Below are 18,935 nucleotides of genomic sequence, written 5' to 3' on the forward strand. Positions count from 1 at the left end.
GACAGTATTATAGTAGTTATATACTTGTACATAGGGGGCAGTATTATAGTAGTTATATTCTTGTACATAGGAGCAGTATTATAGTAGTTATATTCTTGTACATAGGGGCAGTATTATAGTAGTTATATTCTTGTACATAGGGGGCAGTATTATAGTAGTTATATTCTTGTACATAGGAGCAGTATTATAGTAGTTATATTCTTGTACATAGGAGCAGTATTATAGTAGTTATATACTTGTACATAGGGGCAGTATTATAGTAGTTATATTTTTGTACATAGGAGCAGTATTATAGTAGTTATATTCTTGTACATGGAGCAGTATTATAGTAGTTAAATTCTTGTACATGGAGCAGTATTATAGTAGTTATATACTTGTACATAGGGGGCAGTATTATAGTAGTTATATACTTGTACATAGGAGCAGTATTATAGTAGTTATATTCTTGTACATAGGGGCAGTATTATAGTAGTTATATTCTTGTACATAGGGGGCAGTATTATAGTAGTTATATTCTTGTACATAGGAGCAGTATTATAGTAGTTATATTCTTGTACATGGAGCAGTATTATAGTAGTTATATACTTGTACATAGGAGCAGTATTATAGTAGTTATATACTTGTACATAGGGGCAGTATTATAGTAGTTATATTCTTGTACATAGGGGGCAGTATTATAGTAGTTATATTCTTGTACACGGAGCAGTATTATAGTAGTTATATTCTTGTATATAGGGGCAGTATTATAGTAGTTATATTCTTGTACATAGGGGCAGTATTAAAGTAGTTATATTCTTGTACATAGGAGCAGTATTATAGTAGTTATATACTTGTACATAGGAGCAGTATTATAGTAGTTATATACTTGTACATAGGGGCAGTATTATAGTAGTTATATTCTTGTACATAGGGGCAGTATTATAGTAGTTATATTCTTGTACATGGAGCAGTATTATAGTAGTTATATTCTTGTACATGGAGCAGTATTATAGTAGTTATATACTTGTACATAGGGGGCAGTATTATAGTAGTTATATACTTGTACATAGGAGCAGTATTATAGTAGTTATATTCTTGTACATAGGGGCAGTATTATAGTAGTTATATTCTTGTACATAGGAGCAGTATTATAGTAGTTATATTCTTGTACATAGGAGCAGTATTATAGTAGTTATATACTTGTACATAGGGGCAGTATTATAGTAGTTATATTCTTGTACATAGGAGCAGTATTATAGTAGTTATATTCTTGTACATGGAGCAGTATTATAGTAGTTATATTCTTGTACATGGAGCAGTATTATAGTAGTTATACTCTTGTACATAGGGGACAGTATTATAGTAGTTATATACTTGTACATAGGGGGCAGTATTATAGTAGTTATATTCTTGTACATAGGAGCAGTATTATAGTAGTTATATTCTTGTACATAGGGGCAGTATTATAGTAGTTATATTCTTGTACATAGGGGGCAGTATTATAGTAGTTATATTCTTGTACATAGGAGCAGTATTATAGTAGTTATATTCTTGTACATAGGAGAAGTATTATAGTAGTTATATACTTGTACATAGGGGCAGTATTATAGTAGTTATATTTTTGTACATAGGAGCAGTATTATAGTAGTTATATTCTTGTACATGGAGCAGTATTATAGTAGTTAAATTCTTGTACATGGAGCAGTATTATATAGTTATATACTTGTACATAGGGGGCAGTATTATAGTAGTTATATACTTGTACATAGGAGCAGTATTATAGTAGTTATATTCTTGTACATAGGGGCAGTATTATAGTAGTTATATTCTTGTACATAGGGGGCAGTATTATAGTAGTTATATTCTTGTACATAGGAGCAGTATTATAGTAGTTATATTCTTGTACATGGAGCAGTATTATAGTAGTTATATACTTGTACATAGGAGCAGTATTATAGTAGTTATATACTTGTACATAGGGGCAGTATTATAGTAGTTATATTCTTGTACATAGGGGGCAGTATTATAGTAGTTATATTCTTGTACACGGAGCAGTATTATAGTAGTTATATTCTTGTATATAGGGGCAGTATTATAGTAGTTATATTCTTGTACATGGGGCAGTATTATAGTAGCTATATTCTTGTACACGGAGCAGTATTATAGTAGTTATATTCTTGTATATCGGGGCAGTATTATAGTAGTTATATTCTTGTACATAGGGGCAGTATTATAGTAGTTATATTCTTGTATATAGGAGCAGTATTATAGTAGTTCTATTCTTGTATATAGGGGCAGTATTATAGTAGTTATATTCTTGTACATAGGAGCGGTATTATAGTCGTTCTATTCTTGTATATAGGGGCAGTATTATAGTAGTTATATTCTTGTACATAGGAGCAGTATTATAGTAGTTATATTCTTGTACATAGGGGCAGTATTATAGTAGTTATATTCTTATACATAGGGGCAGTATTAAAGTAGTTATATTCTTGTACATAGGAGCAGTATTATAGTAGTTATATACTTGTACATAGGAGCAGTATTATAGTAGTTATATACTTGTACATAGGGGCAGTATTATAGTAGTTATATTCTTGTACATAGGGGCAGTATTATAGTAGTTATATTCTTGTACATGGAGCAGTATTATAGTAGTTATATTCTTGTACATGGAGCAGTATTATAGTAGTTATATACTTGTACATAGGGGGCAGTATTATAGTAGTTATATACTTGTACATAGGAGCAGTATTATAGTAGTTATATTCTTGTACATAGGGGCAGTATTATAGTAGTTATATTCTTGTACATAGGAGCAGTATTATAGTAGTTATATTCTTGTACATAGGAGCAGTATTATAGTAGTTATATACTTGTACATAGGGGCAGTATTATAGTAGTTATATTCTTGTACATAGGAGCAGTATTATAGTAGTTATATTCTTGTACATGGAGCAGTATTATAGTAGTTATATTCTTGTACATGGAGCAGTATTATAGTAGTTATATTCTTGTACATAGGGGCAGTATTATAGTAGTTATATTCTTGTACATAGGGGGCAGTATTATAGTAGTTATATTCTTGTACATAGGAGCAGTATTATAGTAGTTATATTCTTGTACATAGGAGCAGTATTATAGTAGTTATATACTTGTACATAGGGGCAGTATTATAGTAGTTATATTTTTGTACATAGGAGCAGTATTATAGTAGTTATATTCTTGTACATAGGAGCAGTATTATAGTAGTTATATACTTGTACATAGGGGGCAGTATTATAGTAGTTATATACTTGTACATAGGAGCAGTATTATAGTAGTTATATTCTTGTACATAGGGGCAGTATTATAGTAGTTATATTCTTGTACATAGGGGGCAGTATTATAGTAGTTATATTCTTGTACATAGGAGCAGTATTATAGTAGTTATATTCTTGTACATAGGAGCAGTATTATAGTAGTTATATACTTGTACATAGGGGCAGTATTATAGTAGTTATATTCTTGTACATAGGGGCAGTATTATAGTAGTTATATTCTTGTACATAGGGGGCAGTATTATAGTAGTTATACTCTTGTACATAGGAGCAGTATTATAGTAGTTATATTCTTGTACATGGAGCAGTATTATAGTAGTTATATACTTGTACATAGGAGCAGTATTATAGTAGTTATATACTTGTACATAGGGGCAGTATTATAGTAGTTATATTCTTGTACATAGGGGCAGTATTATAGTAGTTATATTCTTGTACATAGGAGCAGTATTATAGTAGTTATATTCTTGTACATAGGGGCAGTATTATAGTAGTTATATTCTTGTACATAGGGGGCAGTATTATAGTAGTTATATACTTGTACATAGGAGCAGTATTATAGTAGTTATATTCTTGTAGATGGAAGCAGTATTATAGTAGTTATATTCTTGTAGATGGAAGCAGTATTATAGTAGTTATATTCTTGTACATAGGAGCAGTATTATAGTAGTTATATTCTTGTACATAGGGGCAGTATTATAGTAGTTATATTCTTGTACATAGGGGGCAGTATTATAGTAGTTATATACTTGTACATAGGAGCAGTATTATAGTAGTTATATTCTTGTACATAGGGGCAGTATTATAGTAGTTATATTCTTGTACATAGGGGCAGTATTATAGTAGTTATATTCTTGTACATAGGGGCAGTATTATAGTAGTTATATTCTTGTACATAGGGGCAGTATTATAGTAGTTATATTCTTGTACATAGGGGCAGTATTATAGTAGTTATATTCTTGTACATAGGGGCAGTATTATAGTAGTTATATTCTTGTACATAGGGGCAGTATTATAGTAGTTATATTCTTGTACATAGGAGCAGTATTATAGTAGTTACATTCTTGTTCATAGGGAACAGTATTATAGTAGTTATATTCATGTACCTAGGAGCAGTATTATAGTAGATATTGTACATAGGGGCAGTATTATAGTAGTTATATTCTTGTACATAGGGGGCAGTATTATAGTAGCTATATTCTTGTACATAGGAGCAGTATTATAGTAGTTATATTCTTGTACATAGGGGCAGTATTATAGTAGTTATATTCTTGTACATAGGGGCAGTATTATAGTAGTTATATTCTTGTACATAGGGGACAGTATTATAATAGTTATATTCTTGTACATAGGGGCAGTATTATAGTAGTTATACTCTTGTACATAGGGGGCAGTATTATAGTAGCTATATTCTTGTACATAGGAGCAGTATTATAGTAGTTATATTCTTGTACATAGGAGCAGTATTATAGTAGTTATATTCTTGTACATAGGGGCAGTATTATAGTAGTTATATTCTTGTACATAGGGGACAGTATTATAATAGTTATATTCTTGTGCATAGGGGCAGTATTATAGTAGTTATACTCTTGTACATAGGGGACAGTATTATAGTAGTTATATTCTTGTACATAGGAGACAGTATTATAGTAGTTATATTCTTGTACATAGGGGACAGTATTATAGTAGTTATATTCTTGTACATAGGGGCAGTATTATAGTAGTTATATTCTTGTACATAGGAGCAGTATTATAGTAGTTATATTCTTGTACATAGGGGCAGTATTATAGTAGTTATACTCTTGTACATAGGGGACAGTATTATAGTAGTTATACTCTTGTACATAGGGGACAGTATTATAGTAGTTATATTCTTGTACATAGGGGACAGTATTATAGTAGTTATATTCTTGTACATAGGGGGCAGTATTATAGTAGTTATATTCTTGTACATAGGGGCAGTATTATAGTAGTTATATTCTTGTACATAGGAGCAGTATTATAGTAGATATTGTACATAGGGGCAGTATTATAGTAGTTATATTCTTGTACATAGGGGCAGTATTATAGTAGTTATATTCTTGTACATAGGGGACAGTATTATAATAGTTATATTCTTGTACATAGGGGCAGTATTATAGTAGTTATACTCTTGTACATAGGGGACAGTATTATAGTAGTTATATTCTTGTACATAGGGGACAGTATTATAGTAGTTATATTCTTGTACATAGGGGCAGTATTATAGTAGTTATATTCTTGTACATAGGGAGCAGTATTATAGTAGTTACATTCTTGTTTATAGGGAACAGTATTATCTATATATATAATTGTCTAAGGGTTTTTCTGTCTGTCTGTCTGTCTGTCTGTCCTGGAAATCCCGCGTCTCTGATTGGTCGAGGCCGCCAGGCCTTGACCAATCAGCGACGGGCACAGCATGGCGACGATGATGTCATAATGGAAATCCCGCGTCTCTGATTGGTCGAGGCCGCCAGGCCTCGACCAATCAGCGACGGGCACAGTATCGACGTAGATGTCATAATGGCTGCCATGGCGACGATGATGTCATAAAGGTTGCCTCGACCAATCAGCGACGGGCACAGTATTGACGTAGATGTCATAATGGTTGCCATGGCAACGATGATGTCATAAAGGTTGCTTCGACCAATCAGCGAAGGGCACAGTCTGCCGCAAATTCTGGAATCATCATTGTCCATATACTACGGGGACATGCATATTGTAGAATACCCGATGCGTTAGAATCGGGCCACAATCTAGTAGTAGTTATATTCTTGTACATGGGGCAGTATTATAGTAGTTATATTCTTGTACATAGGAGCAGTATTATAGTAGTTATATTCTTGTACATAGGGGCAGTATTATAGTAGTTATATTCTTGTACATGGGGGCAGTATTATAGTAGTTATATTCTTGTACATAGGGGCAGTATTATAGTAGTTATATTCTTGTACATAGGGGACAGTATTATAGTAGTTATATTCTTGTACATAGGAGCAGTACTATAGTAGTTATATTCTTGTACATAGGGGCAGTATTATAGTAGTTATATTCTTGTACATAGGGGCAGTATTATAGTAGTTATATTCTTGTACATAGGGGCAGTATTATAGTAGTTATATTCTTGTACATAGGAGCAGTATTATAGTAGTTATATTTTTGTACATAGGGGGCAGTATTATAGTAGTTATATTCTTGTACATAGGAGCAGTATTATAGTAGTTATATTCTTCTACATAGGAGCAGTATTATAGTAGTTATATTCTTGTACATAGGGGCCGTATTATAGTAGTTATATTCTTGTACATAGGGGGCAGTATTATAGTAGTTATATTCTTGTACATAGTAGCAGTATTATAGTAGTTATATTCTTGTACATAGGAGCAGTATTATAGTAGTTATATTCTTTTACATAGGTGCAGTATTATAGTAGTTATATTCTTGTACATAGGAGCAGTATTATAGTAGTTACATTCTTGTACATAGGGGCAGTATTATAGTAGTTATATTCTTGTACATAGGAGCAGTATTATAGTAGTTATATTCTTGTACATAGGGGCAGTATTATAGTAGTTATATTCTTGTACATAGGAGCAGTATTATAGTAGTTATATTCTTGTACATAGGAGCAGTATTATAGTAGTTATATTCTTGTACATAGGGGCAGTATTATAGTAGTTATATTCTTATACATAGGGGCAGTATTATAATAGTTATATTCTTGTACATAGGGGCAGTATTATAGTAGTTATATTCTTGTACATAGGGGCAGTATTATAGTAGTTATATTCTTGTACATAGGGGACAGTATTATAGTAGTTATATTCTTGTACATAGGGGACAGTATTATAGTAGTTATATTCTTGTACATAGGGGCAGTATTATAGTAGTTATATTCTTGTACATAGGGATCAGTATTATAGTAGTTACATTCTTGTTTATAGGGAACAGTATTATCTATATATATAATTGTCTAAGGGTTTTTCTGTCTGTCTGTCTGTCTGTCCTGGAAATCCCGCGTCTCTGATTAGTCGAGGCCGCCAGGCCTTGACCAATCAGCGACGGGCACAGCATGGCGACGATGATGTCATAATGGAAATCCCGCGTCTCTGATTGGTCGAGGCCGCCAGGCCTCGACCAATCAGCGACGGGCACAGTATCGACGTAGATGTCATAATGGTTGCCATGGCGACGATGATGTCATAAAGGTTGCCTCGACCAATCAGCGACGGGCACAGTATTGACGTAGATGTCATAATGGTTGCCATGGCGACGATGATGTCATAAAGGTTGCTTCGACCAATCAGCGACGGGCACAGTCTGCCGCAAATTCTGGAATCATCATTGTCCATATACTACGGGGACATGCATATTCTAGAATACCCGATGCGTTGGAATCGGGCCACAATCTAGTAGTAGTTATATTCTTGTACATGGGGCAGTATTATAGTAGTTATATTCTTGTACATAGGGGACAGTATTATAGTAGTTATATTCTTGTACATAGGGGCAGTATTATAGTAGTTATATTCTTGTACATAGGAGCAGTATTATAGTAGTTATATTCTTGTACATAGGGGCAGTATTATAGTAGTTATATTCTTGTACATAGGAGCAGTATTATAGTAGTTATATTCTTGTACATAGGAGCAGTATTATAGTAGTTATATTCTTGTACATAGGGGCAGTATTATAGTAGTTATATTCTTGTACATAGGAGCAGTATTATAGTAGTTATATTCTTGTACATAGGAGCAGTATTATAGTAGTTATATTCTTGTACATAGGGGCAGTATTATAGTAGTTATATTCTTGTACATAGGAGCAGTATTATAGTAGTTATATTCTTGTACATAGGAGCAGTATTATAGTAGTTATATTCTTGTACATAGGGGCAGTATTATAGTAGTTATATTCTTGTACATAGGAGGAGTATTATAGTAGTCATATTCTTGTACATAGGGGGCAGTATTATAGTAGTTATATTCTTGTACATAGGAGCAGTATTATAGTAGTCATATTCTTGTACATAGGGGCAGTATTATAGTAGTTATATTCTTGTACATAGGAGGAGTATTATAGTAGTTATATTCTTGTACATAGGGGCAGTATTATAGTAGTCATATTCTTGTACATAGGGGGCAGTATTATAGTAGTTATATTCTTGTACATAGGAGCAGTATTATAGTAGTCATATTCTTGTACATAGGGGGCAGTATTATAGTAGTTATATTCTTGTACATAGGAGCAGTATTATAGTAGTTATATTCTTGTACATAGGGGCAGTATTATAGTAGTTATATTCTTGTACATAGAGGCAGTATTATAGTAGTTATATTCTTGTACATAGGGGCAGTATTATAGTAGTTATATTCTTGTACATAGGGGCAGTATTATAGTAGTTATATTCTTGTACATAGGGGGCAGTATTATAGTAGTTATATTCTTGTACATAGGAGCAGTATTATAGTAGTTATATTCTTGTACATAGGAGCAGTATTATAGTAGTTATATTCTTGTACATAGGAGCAGTATTATAGTAGTTATATTCTTGTACATAGGGGCAGTATTATAGTAGTTATATTCTTGTACATAGGAGGAGTATTATAGTAGTCATATTCTTGTACATAGGGGGCAGTATTATAGTAGTTATATTCTTGTACATAGGGGCAGTATTATAGTAGTTATATTCTTGTACATAGAGTCAGTCTTTTTGGTTGGTTATTCTTATATTATTATATAACTGAATGGTTATGAGATTTCTGTATGTCTGGCAGTTATATATTGACAGACTCACTATTACCAACTACTATCAGCAAATTATACATTGTGCCTCCCTAATCAGTGTGTCATCACATCAAATTACTGAGAAGACCCTTGTTTGACTTCAACTTGATCAATACCCGTGGGCGATCTGTAATTTAATCAACGCTTCAAAATGAACAATATATTACATTAAATGTGTTTTTCTTTTATATAATTAAATCTGATCAATTTCCAAATGATCGAAACACAGTAAGATATATTTCCCTTAAAAAAAATGGAATAAAACCTTCTGTGGGTTCTAAATTTTCCCTCTATCACAGGAACATGGGAACAACGAATATCACGGCCATCATCGCTTGTGTAGATTTTATTACCCATCTATCTCTAAGGTTACTTGTGTTTCCTGCTCTGCTCTTTCTGTAACTACATAGACTCCTATGGAGCAGACACCTTTCCAATTAAGTCTATGGACACCCTCAATGTCAAAAATTGGTGATTGGAGACCAACAAAACGATTTAGGACCCAGATCCATCGGGCATTGACGGTATACCATGTGCAGGAGAAAACCACTTTAGCAAAGCAATTAGTTTTCTACATCTTCTCCATTTTTATGGCGATATGGAGTAGCGAGCCTTAAATTTAATGTCTAGGACTAAGAAATTGAGAACTTGTCCTTAGGATAGTCTTGTGAGAATCACACGTACGTTCACTGAGACATAATATTTCCATAGAAATATCTATTTATTTAGGCATTTCAAAAATATATTGTAAATATTTTTAAACATTTTCCTTAAAATTAACCAAAAACCGATCCCATTTATTACAAAAATGTAAGCGATCAGATCATGAACCAATTCACCACTAGATGGCAGTATATACAGTAAAATAAATCCAGATTTCAATCATTTACAGAAAATCTCACTTCAATTACTAATTAGAAAAATATTCCAGGAAAATATATAGGTGCTTCTCACAAAATTAGAATTTTATCACAAAGTTAATTTATTTCAGTCCTTCAATACAAAAAAGTGAAACTCTTATATTCTATAGAGTCATTACCCACAGAGTGATCTATATCACGTGTTTATTTCTGTTAATGTTGATGATTATGGCTTACAGCCAATGAAAACCCAAAAGTCATTATCTCAGTAAATTAGAATAATTAACAAAAAAACACCTGTAAAGGCTCCTGAGCGTTTATAAAGGTCCCTTAGTCTGTTTCAGTAGCTCCACAATCATGGGGAAGACTGCTGATCTGACAGATGTCCAGAAGGCTTCACTGACACACTCCACAAGGAGGGGAAGCCACAAAATGTCATTGGTAAAGGAGCCGGCTGTTCACACAGTGCTGGATCCAAGCAGATTAATGGAGAGTGGAAGGAAAAAGTGTGGTAGAAAAAGGTGCACAAGCAACCGGGATAACTGCAGCCTGGAAAGGATTGTTAAGAAAAGGCCATTCAGAAATCTGGGGGAGATTCACAAGGAGCGGACTGCTGCTGCAGTCATTGCTTCACCACACACAGACGTATCCAGGACATGGACTACAAGTGTCACATTCCTTGTGTCAGCCGCTCATGACCAATAGACAACGCCAGAAGCGTCTTACCTGGGCCAAGGAGGAAAGAACTGGACTGTTGACAGTGGTCCAAGGTGTTGTGTTCAGATTAAAGTAAATTTAGCATTTCATTTGGAAATCAAGGTCCCAGAGTCTGGAGGAAGAGTGCAGAGGCCACAATCCAAGCTGCTGGAGGTCTAGTGTGAAGTCTCCACAATCAGTGATGGTTTGGGGAGCCATGTCATCTGCTGGTGTAGGTCCACTGTGTTTTATCAAGACCAAAATCAGCGCAGCCGTCTACCAGGACATTTTAGAACACGTCATGCTTCCCTCTGCCGACAAGCTTTTTGGAGATGTAAATGTAATTCTCCAGCAGGACTTGGCCCCTGTCCACACTGACAAAAAGTACCAATACCTGGTGTAAAAACAACAGTATTACTGGGCTTGATTGGCAGCAAACTCGCCTGACCTTAACCCCATAGAGAATCTAAGGAATATTGTCAAGAGGAAGATGAGACACCAGACCCAACAATGCAGACGAGCTGAAGGCCGATATCAAAGCAACCTGGGCTTCCATAACCCCTCAGCAGCGCCACAGCTGATCGCCTCCATGCCACGCCGCATTGATGCAGTAATTGATGCAAAAGGAGCCCCGACCTAGTATTGAGTGCATTTACTGACCATACATTTCAGTAGGACAACATTTCAGATTATAAAATCATTTTTCAAACTGGTGTTATAAAGTATTCTAATTTACTGAGCTGCAAGCCAAAGTGAATCAACCATTAAAACCAGCAATATTCAGCTGGGACCTTCAGACAACACAATCTCCTTCTCCTTGGATCCACCAGAAGGGTGAATTTAAGGCCAAATGGTCAAACTCCACATTCCATCCTGGACTAATATATTCTTGCTTTTGACCTTTGCCTGAAAGAATGAAAAGGTCTCAGCAAAAATACAAAGCAGAGATCAGCAGAATGCGGAGTCCTTGTGAGGTGCTAACAGAGGACCAGAATCTGGGGCCGTTCACCTGCTGGTCAGTAATGTCCTTTCCAAATTCCATCTCATTTTGGACTGACCCTTAGTACGAGGACCGAGATCGGTTCATTCTGTACAGAGGTGATTTACCAGAGTTTTGTAACTCATTTTAGAAGCAGCCGAGCAAAATAATTCCTGTAACCTTTAGGGGTTTTGCTATAGGTAGCGGGACATTGCAGCAAATGTGACCCCTATAACAGCTCCATTAGGGCGCAATATTGTAAAAAAAGGGAAATGAACAAACCTTTATATTACAATTTTTTTTACTTTGCTTTTCACCCTTTTTGACTTAATGGATAGATTTTTTATGAAATTGCTACATTTTTGCTCCAGGTCCAAGGCAAGCACCTAGACACAAGTTAGGCTGTGTTTTTGTTTTTTTGTTTTTCATTATATATATATATATATATATATATATATATATATATATATATATATATATATATATATATATCATAGAAATAAAATCATCATGTTTGGGACCCATTCATTTGAATAGAGATGGGAATGTCCTAAAATGTCTTTTTTTTTTTAAACTGTAAACTTTTTTTTCTGGATAACTAAACAATCTGCACAATTTTTTTGGTCCGGGCAAAAACTATGCAGCAGCAGGATCTGTTTTTTTTTCTTTTTTTTTGTTTTATAACATTGAAGCTTATCGGAATTGGATTAGAACGTATGGTTGTTATGTTAATCCCTCAGGTCATCTGTTAACGGATTCATTTAAGTTTTGTACATTTCTATAACTCTAAGAATGGATCACAACAGATGCAACACTGAAACTAAATTGTACAACTGTTTTTGCTCCACTTGTAACATATCGATTATTTTTTAGTTTGTTTTTTTAATTCTGGAACAAACGGATGACAACTAAACATGTGAAGAGTTCCGGGCCAATGGAATTAGAACATTTAGTTTTGGCGCCGTGCCGTTAGAGCACACAGGCCAAAACTAAAAGCTTGGACAAAGTCACAGACCAACCTTGATATTTATTTTTTTTAAAAGTCTACAATTGAGGAAGTTTTTCCGTATCATGAACTATAACGATGAACTTTTTCATATGGAAACAAACTTAAAGGTCATCCCCAAAATAAAGTACCTTTTAATTAACAAATGTCAGAATACAATATTATAATAATATATGTTATGTAAGAGCAGTAAAAGGCATATAGCCCAATGGCCTAATTTAAATATGTAATAACAAATGATGGAAAACACAGTGAATACCTCCATAGCCACACTCACGGAATGGTGACCGTACTGTACACCCGCTCCCTCAACCCCCAACAAAGAATGGTGACCAAATAACAGTAGGATTCTCCAACTGTAATCCTTGCAAAGCCCTCCATACAGTATAATGGCCACAAAAAGTGATCCATACAGTAAAAGGCCGCACATAGTACTCCATACAGTAAAACGGAGCCCTGCATTGCCTTCCATACAGTATAATAGCCCACATAGTGCTCCATACAGTATAAAGGACCCCAAAAGTGCTCCATACAGTATAATGGCCCACATAGTGCTCTATACAGTATAATAGCCCCACATAATCCTCCATTCAGTATAATGGCCCACATAGTCCTCCATACAGTATAATGGCCCCACATAGCGCTCCATACAGTATAATGGCCCAACATAGTGCTCCATACAGAATAATGGACCCAGATAGTCCTCCATACAGTATAATGGCCCCACAAAGTGCTCCATATAGTACAATGGTCCCATATAGTCCTCCATACAGTATAATGGCCCCACATAGTCCTCCATACAGTATAATGGCCCCACATAGTGCTCCATACAGTATAATGGCCCCACATAGCGCTCCATACAGTATAATGGCCCAACATAGTCCTCCATACAGTATAATGGCCCCACATAGCGCTCCATACAGTATAATGGCCCCACATAGTCCTCCATACAGTATAATGGCCCCACATAGTGCTCCATACAGTATAATGGCCCCATATAGTCCTCCATACAGTATAATGGCCCACATAATCCTCCATTCAGTATAATGGCCCAACATAGTGCTCCATACAGAATAATGGACCCACATAGCGCTCCATACAGTATAATGGCCCCACATAGTGCTCCATATAGTATAATGGTCCCATCTAGTCCTCCATACAGTATAATGGCCCCACATAGTCCTCCATACAGTATAATGGTCCCACATAGTGCTCCATACAGTATAATGGCCCCACATAGCGCTCCATACAGTATAATGGCTCAACATAGTCCTCCATACAGTATAATGGCCCCACATAGTGCTCCATATAGTATAATGGTCCCATATAGTCCTCCATACAGTATAATAGCCCCACATAGTCCTCCATACAGTATAATGGCCCCACATAGTGCTCCATACAGTATAATAGCCCAACATAGTCCTCCATACAGTATAATGGCCCCACATAGTGCTCCATACAGTATAATAGCCCAACATAGTCCTCCATACAGTATAATGGCCCCACATAGTGCTCCATACAGTATAATAGCCCAACATAGTCCTCCATACAATATAATGGCCCCACATAGTGCTCTATACAGTATAATGGCCCCACATAGTGCTCCATGGACTAAAATTTGCCTCACTTAGAGCTCCATACTGTATAATAGGCCACATGTAAAAAAAAGAAAATAATAATAATACTCACCTCTGCCTGATCCCCCGCTGCTCCGGTCTCTTCATGGTATCTTCAGATCCTCTGCACACCCTCGGTACAGCGGGTGTGTGGTAATGACATCATCGCATCCACTAGGCTGAGACATTAGACGCAGATGGGGAATGATGGAAGAGGCAGCGTCATCTGACACTCCTTCCTCCATCATTGCTTTCATTTAAAAAGGTATCTAGGATGCCGATATAGTTAAAAGTATGATGCTGGGCGGGAGACCCACCCGACGTCGCCGGCAAATATACTCAGGGGACCCACCTGGTGTCGTGGGTAAATATACTCAGGGGACTCGCCCAGCATCACGGGCTAAATATACTCACCCTGGAGGCCAAATTTGTCCCTCGAGCCAGAGTTTGACATATGTGCCTTAGAGTTAGAATACCACCCAACCTAGAATTTAAGACTTTAAAGAAATATTCGTATCTCCAAGATCCTATCCCACTGTGTAGTAGGTGTAATAATAGTAAGAATATTAGCAAATATCTCCAATTAGAAATGTAGTATAGTTCTTCTGATAACTATGTCTCTTTTGTCATGTGCAGGCCATTGCAGTAGTATCCATAGTTACTACCACTCATATAGTGACAGTTAGTTGCTAGTGGTCATAACCATGGATACCTAGGCTACTGCAATGCCCGCACATGGGGTAAGCTACAAAGCTTATCAGGAGAACTTTACTACATCTCTAATTGGAGGTATTTGCTAATATTATTATTATTACACCTACTAGATATTGAGATAGGATCTTAGAGATGGAAATAACCTTTCAAATTAAAAGCTTCTTAGGAATGTTTTCACAAGGGTTGAGTGATGGGAAATGAAAACATCGGCTTATGTACAAAAAAAAGCTTAATCAAACAATGACTTTTTATAAATGTATATTATCTGAAAGCCTTTAATTGGCAACACTAGCACTGTGCACACACAGATTACACTGACACACAGTCAGTACACAGTACAGTCACTTAGGAGACTTTGTACTGTATTTTATGGCCATGTTCTGTGATATGAGGACCCGAGTGTTCAGCTGAAAATGTAATTCTGCAAAATACACAGAACAGTGATACAACATAATATAAATGTTAATGGAGTTTCTTCAATCATATAAAGATGATGCCCAGGTTATACCAGCATTGCCCATATCACTACAAACAGAAGATGAATCACTTATAGTATGTAAGCTATACATATATATATATATATATATATATATATATATATATATACATATATATATATATATATATATATATATATATATATACACATACCCAGATTATAGCAGCTGTACATAGATGATTATATACAGGAGATGCCCAGGTTGTACCAGCTGTACATATATAATGATATACAGATGATGCCCAGGTTATACCAGTTGTACGTATATAATTATATACAGGAGATGCCCAGGTTATACCAGCTGTACGTATATAATTATATACAGGAGATGCCCAGGTTATACAAGCTGTATATATATATATATATATAATGATATACAGAAGATGCCCAGGTTATACCAGCTGTACGTATATAATTATATACAGGAGATGCCCAGGTTATACAAGCTGTACATATATAATTATATACAGGAGATGCCCAGGTTATAGCAGCTGTACGTATATAATTATATACAGGAGATGCCCAGGTTATATCAGCTGTACATATATAATTATATACAGGAGATGCCCAGGTTATACCAGCTGTACGTATATAATTATATACAGGCGATGCCCAGGTTATACCAGCTGTACATATATAATGATATACAGAAGATGCCCAGGCTATACCAGCTGTAGGTATATAATTATATACAGAAGATGCCCAGCCCAGGTTATACCAGCTGTACGTATATAATTATAAACAGGAGATGCCCAGGTTATACCAGCTGTACATATATAATGATATTCAGAAGATGCCCAGGTTATACCAGCTGTACGTATATAATTATATACAGGAGATACCCAGGTTATACCAGCTGTACATATATAATTATATACAGGAGATGCCCAGGTTATACCAGCTGTACGTATATAATTATATACAGGAGATGCCCAGGTTATACCGGCTGTACATATAACATTATATACAGGAGATGTCCAGGTTATACCGGCTGTGCATATATAATTATATACAGGAGATGCCCAGGTTATACCAGCTGTACGTATATAATTATATACAGGAGATGCCCAGGTTATACCAGCTGTACGTATATAATTATATACAGGAGATGCCCAGGTTATATCAGCTGTACATATATAATTATATACAGGAGATGCCCAGGTTATACCAGCTGTACGTATATAATTATATACAGGAGATGCCCAGGTTATACCAGCTGTACGTATATAATTATATACAGGAGATGCCCAGGTTATATCAGCTGTACATATATAATTATATACAGGAGATGCCCAGGTTATACCAGCTGTACGTATATAATTATATACAGGAGATGCCCAGGTTATACCGGCTGTGCATATATAATTATATACAGGAGATATCCAGGTTATACCAGCTGTACATATATAATTATATACAGGAGATGCCCAGGTTATACCAGCTGTACATATATAATTATATACAGGAGATGCCCAGGTTATACCAGCTGTACGTATATAATTATATACAGGAGATGCCCAGGGTAAAGCAGCTGTACATATATTTATATAACAGAACATACCCAGGTTATAGCAGCAGGGCCAGGAGGAGGTGTAAGCAGGGTAGGCACCCGCCTATGGCACTACCTTATTCCTTCCTGAGGGAGGCATACTTTGGGGGCCAAAAAACAACACCCTATTTTGCGTGGCTGTGGGATGGGGTTTGAAGGAGGAGGAGGAGCAGGGTCAGAGGAGGCAGGGCTCCAGCTAACGGTAAATCAATATTCTCGGTCTCCACGCCCATAATCCTGCCCCCTCTATGCACTGAAGCACTAACAGGTGGGCGAGGGACTATGGGAGTGGAGAGCAGTGAATATTCATTCACCCCCTTCTCCTCGAAGCCTAGCTTCACCTTCCTGACAGAGCCAATATTTTCAATTCTGACCACTGTCACTTTATGAGGTCGTAACTCGTGGAACATTTCAACGGATCCCGGTGATTCTGAGATTTTTTTTGTGGCATATTGTACTTTCTTAAATTACTTTGATATGACTTGCGTTTACATGTGGAAAAAAATGGAAATTGAGAAAATTTTGAAATTTTTGCCATTTTCAAACTTTTAATTTTTATGCCCTTAAATCAGAGTCATGCCACACAAAATAGTTATTAAATAATATTTCCCACATGTCTGCTTTAGGCTGGTTTCACACTTGCGTTTTGATCTGCAGCGTTTTTTTAAAAAACGCAGGTGGTGAAAAAAACGCATGTAAACGCGTTTAAACGATGCGTTTTTTAAACGCATGCGTTTTTGCATTGAAAAAAAAAACGCGGCGTTTTGACACATTTACATGCGTTTTTTCATGCGTTTGCGTTTTTGAAACGCATGCTGAGAAGTGTGTGACAGCTGCCAATCATCAAAATCAACTAGAAAACCCACTATAAATAGAAATAGCTAGGGTTAGGGTTAGGATCCCTAGGGTTAGGGTTAGGGGTAGCTTTTTATTAGATGAATGTCCTGGTCACCAGGTCACTGATAAGCCACCCCCCACCATCAAGGTGATAAAGGGATACTAACCCTAACCCTAACCCTGACAAGCCAACCCCCACCATCAAGGTGATAAAGGGATCCAAACCCTACCCCTACCCCTAACCCTGACAAGCCACCCCCCACCATCAAGGTGATAAAGGCATCCAAACCCTAACCCTAACCCTACCCCTGACAAGCCACCCCCCACCATCAAGGTGATAAAGGGATCCAAACCCTAACCCTACCCCTAACCCTGACAAGCCACCCCCCACTATCAAGGTGATAAAGGCATCCAAACCCTAACCCTACCCCTAACCCTGACAAGCCACCCCCACCATCAAGGTGATAAAGGGATCCAAACCCTAACCCTAACCCTGACAAGCCACCCCCCACCATCAAGGTGATAAAGGCATCCAAACCCTAACCCTACCCCTAACCCTAACCCTGACAAGCTACCCCCCACCATCAAGGTGATAAAGGCATCCAAACCCTAACCCTAACCCTACCCCTAACCCTAACCCTGACAAGCCACCCTGTTATGACCCCAATGGCGAGGGTCTCAGAGGAACGTGGAAGTCTGCAGAATACAAAAATCCAGCTCATAGGGCAGTGGTAACTGGGTTGACCATATATCTACTCCTAACGCCAACACTAGAAGTAGCCGGGGATCATTCCTACGTTGATTCTAGATGACACGCGCCAGCCGGAGAATCTAGCTACCCCTAGTAGAGGAAAACAAAGACCTTTCTTGCCTCCAGAGAAGGGGACCCCAAAGCTGGATAGAAGCCCCCCACAAATAATGACGGTGAGGTAAGAGGAAATGACAAACACAGAAATGAATCAGGTTTAGCACAGAGAGGCCCGCTTACTGATAGCAGAATAAAGAAAGGTAACTTATATGGTCAACAAAAACCCTATCAAAATCCACACTGGAAATTCAAGAACCCCCGAACCGT

Source organism: Ranitomeya variabilis, chromosome 8 (assembly GCF_051348905.1).
Source record: "Ranitomeya variabilis isolate aRanVar5 chromosome 8, aRanVar5.hap1, whole genome shotgun sequence".
Taxonomy (NCBI): Eukaryota; Metazoa; Chordata; class Amphibia; order Anura; family Dendrobatidae; genus Ranitomeya; species Ranitomeya variabilis.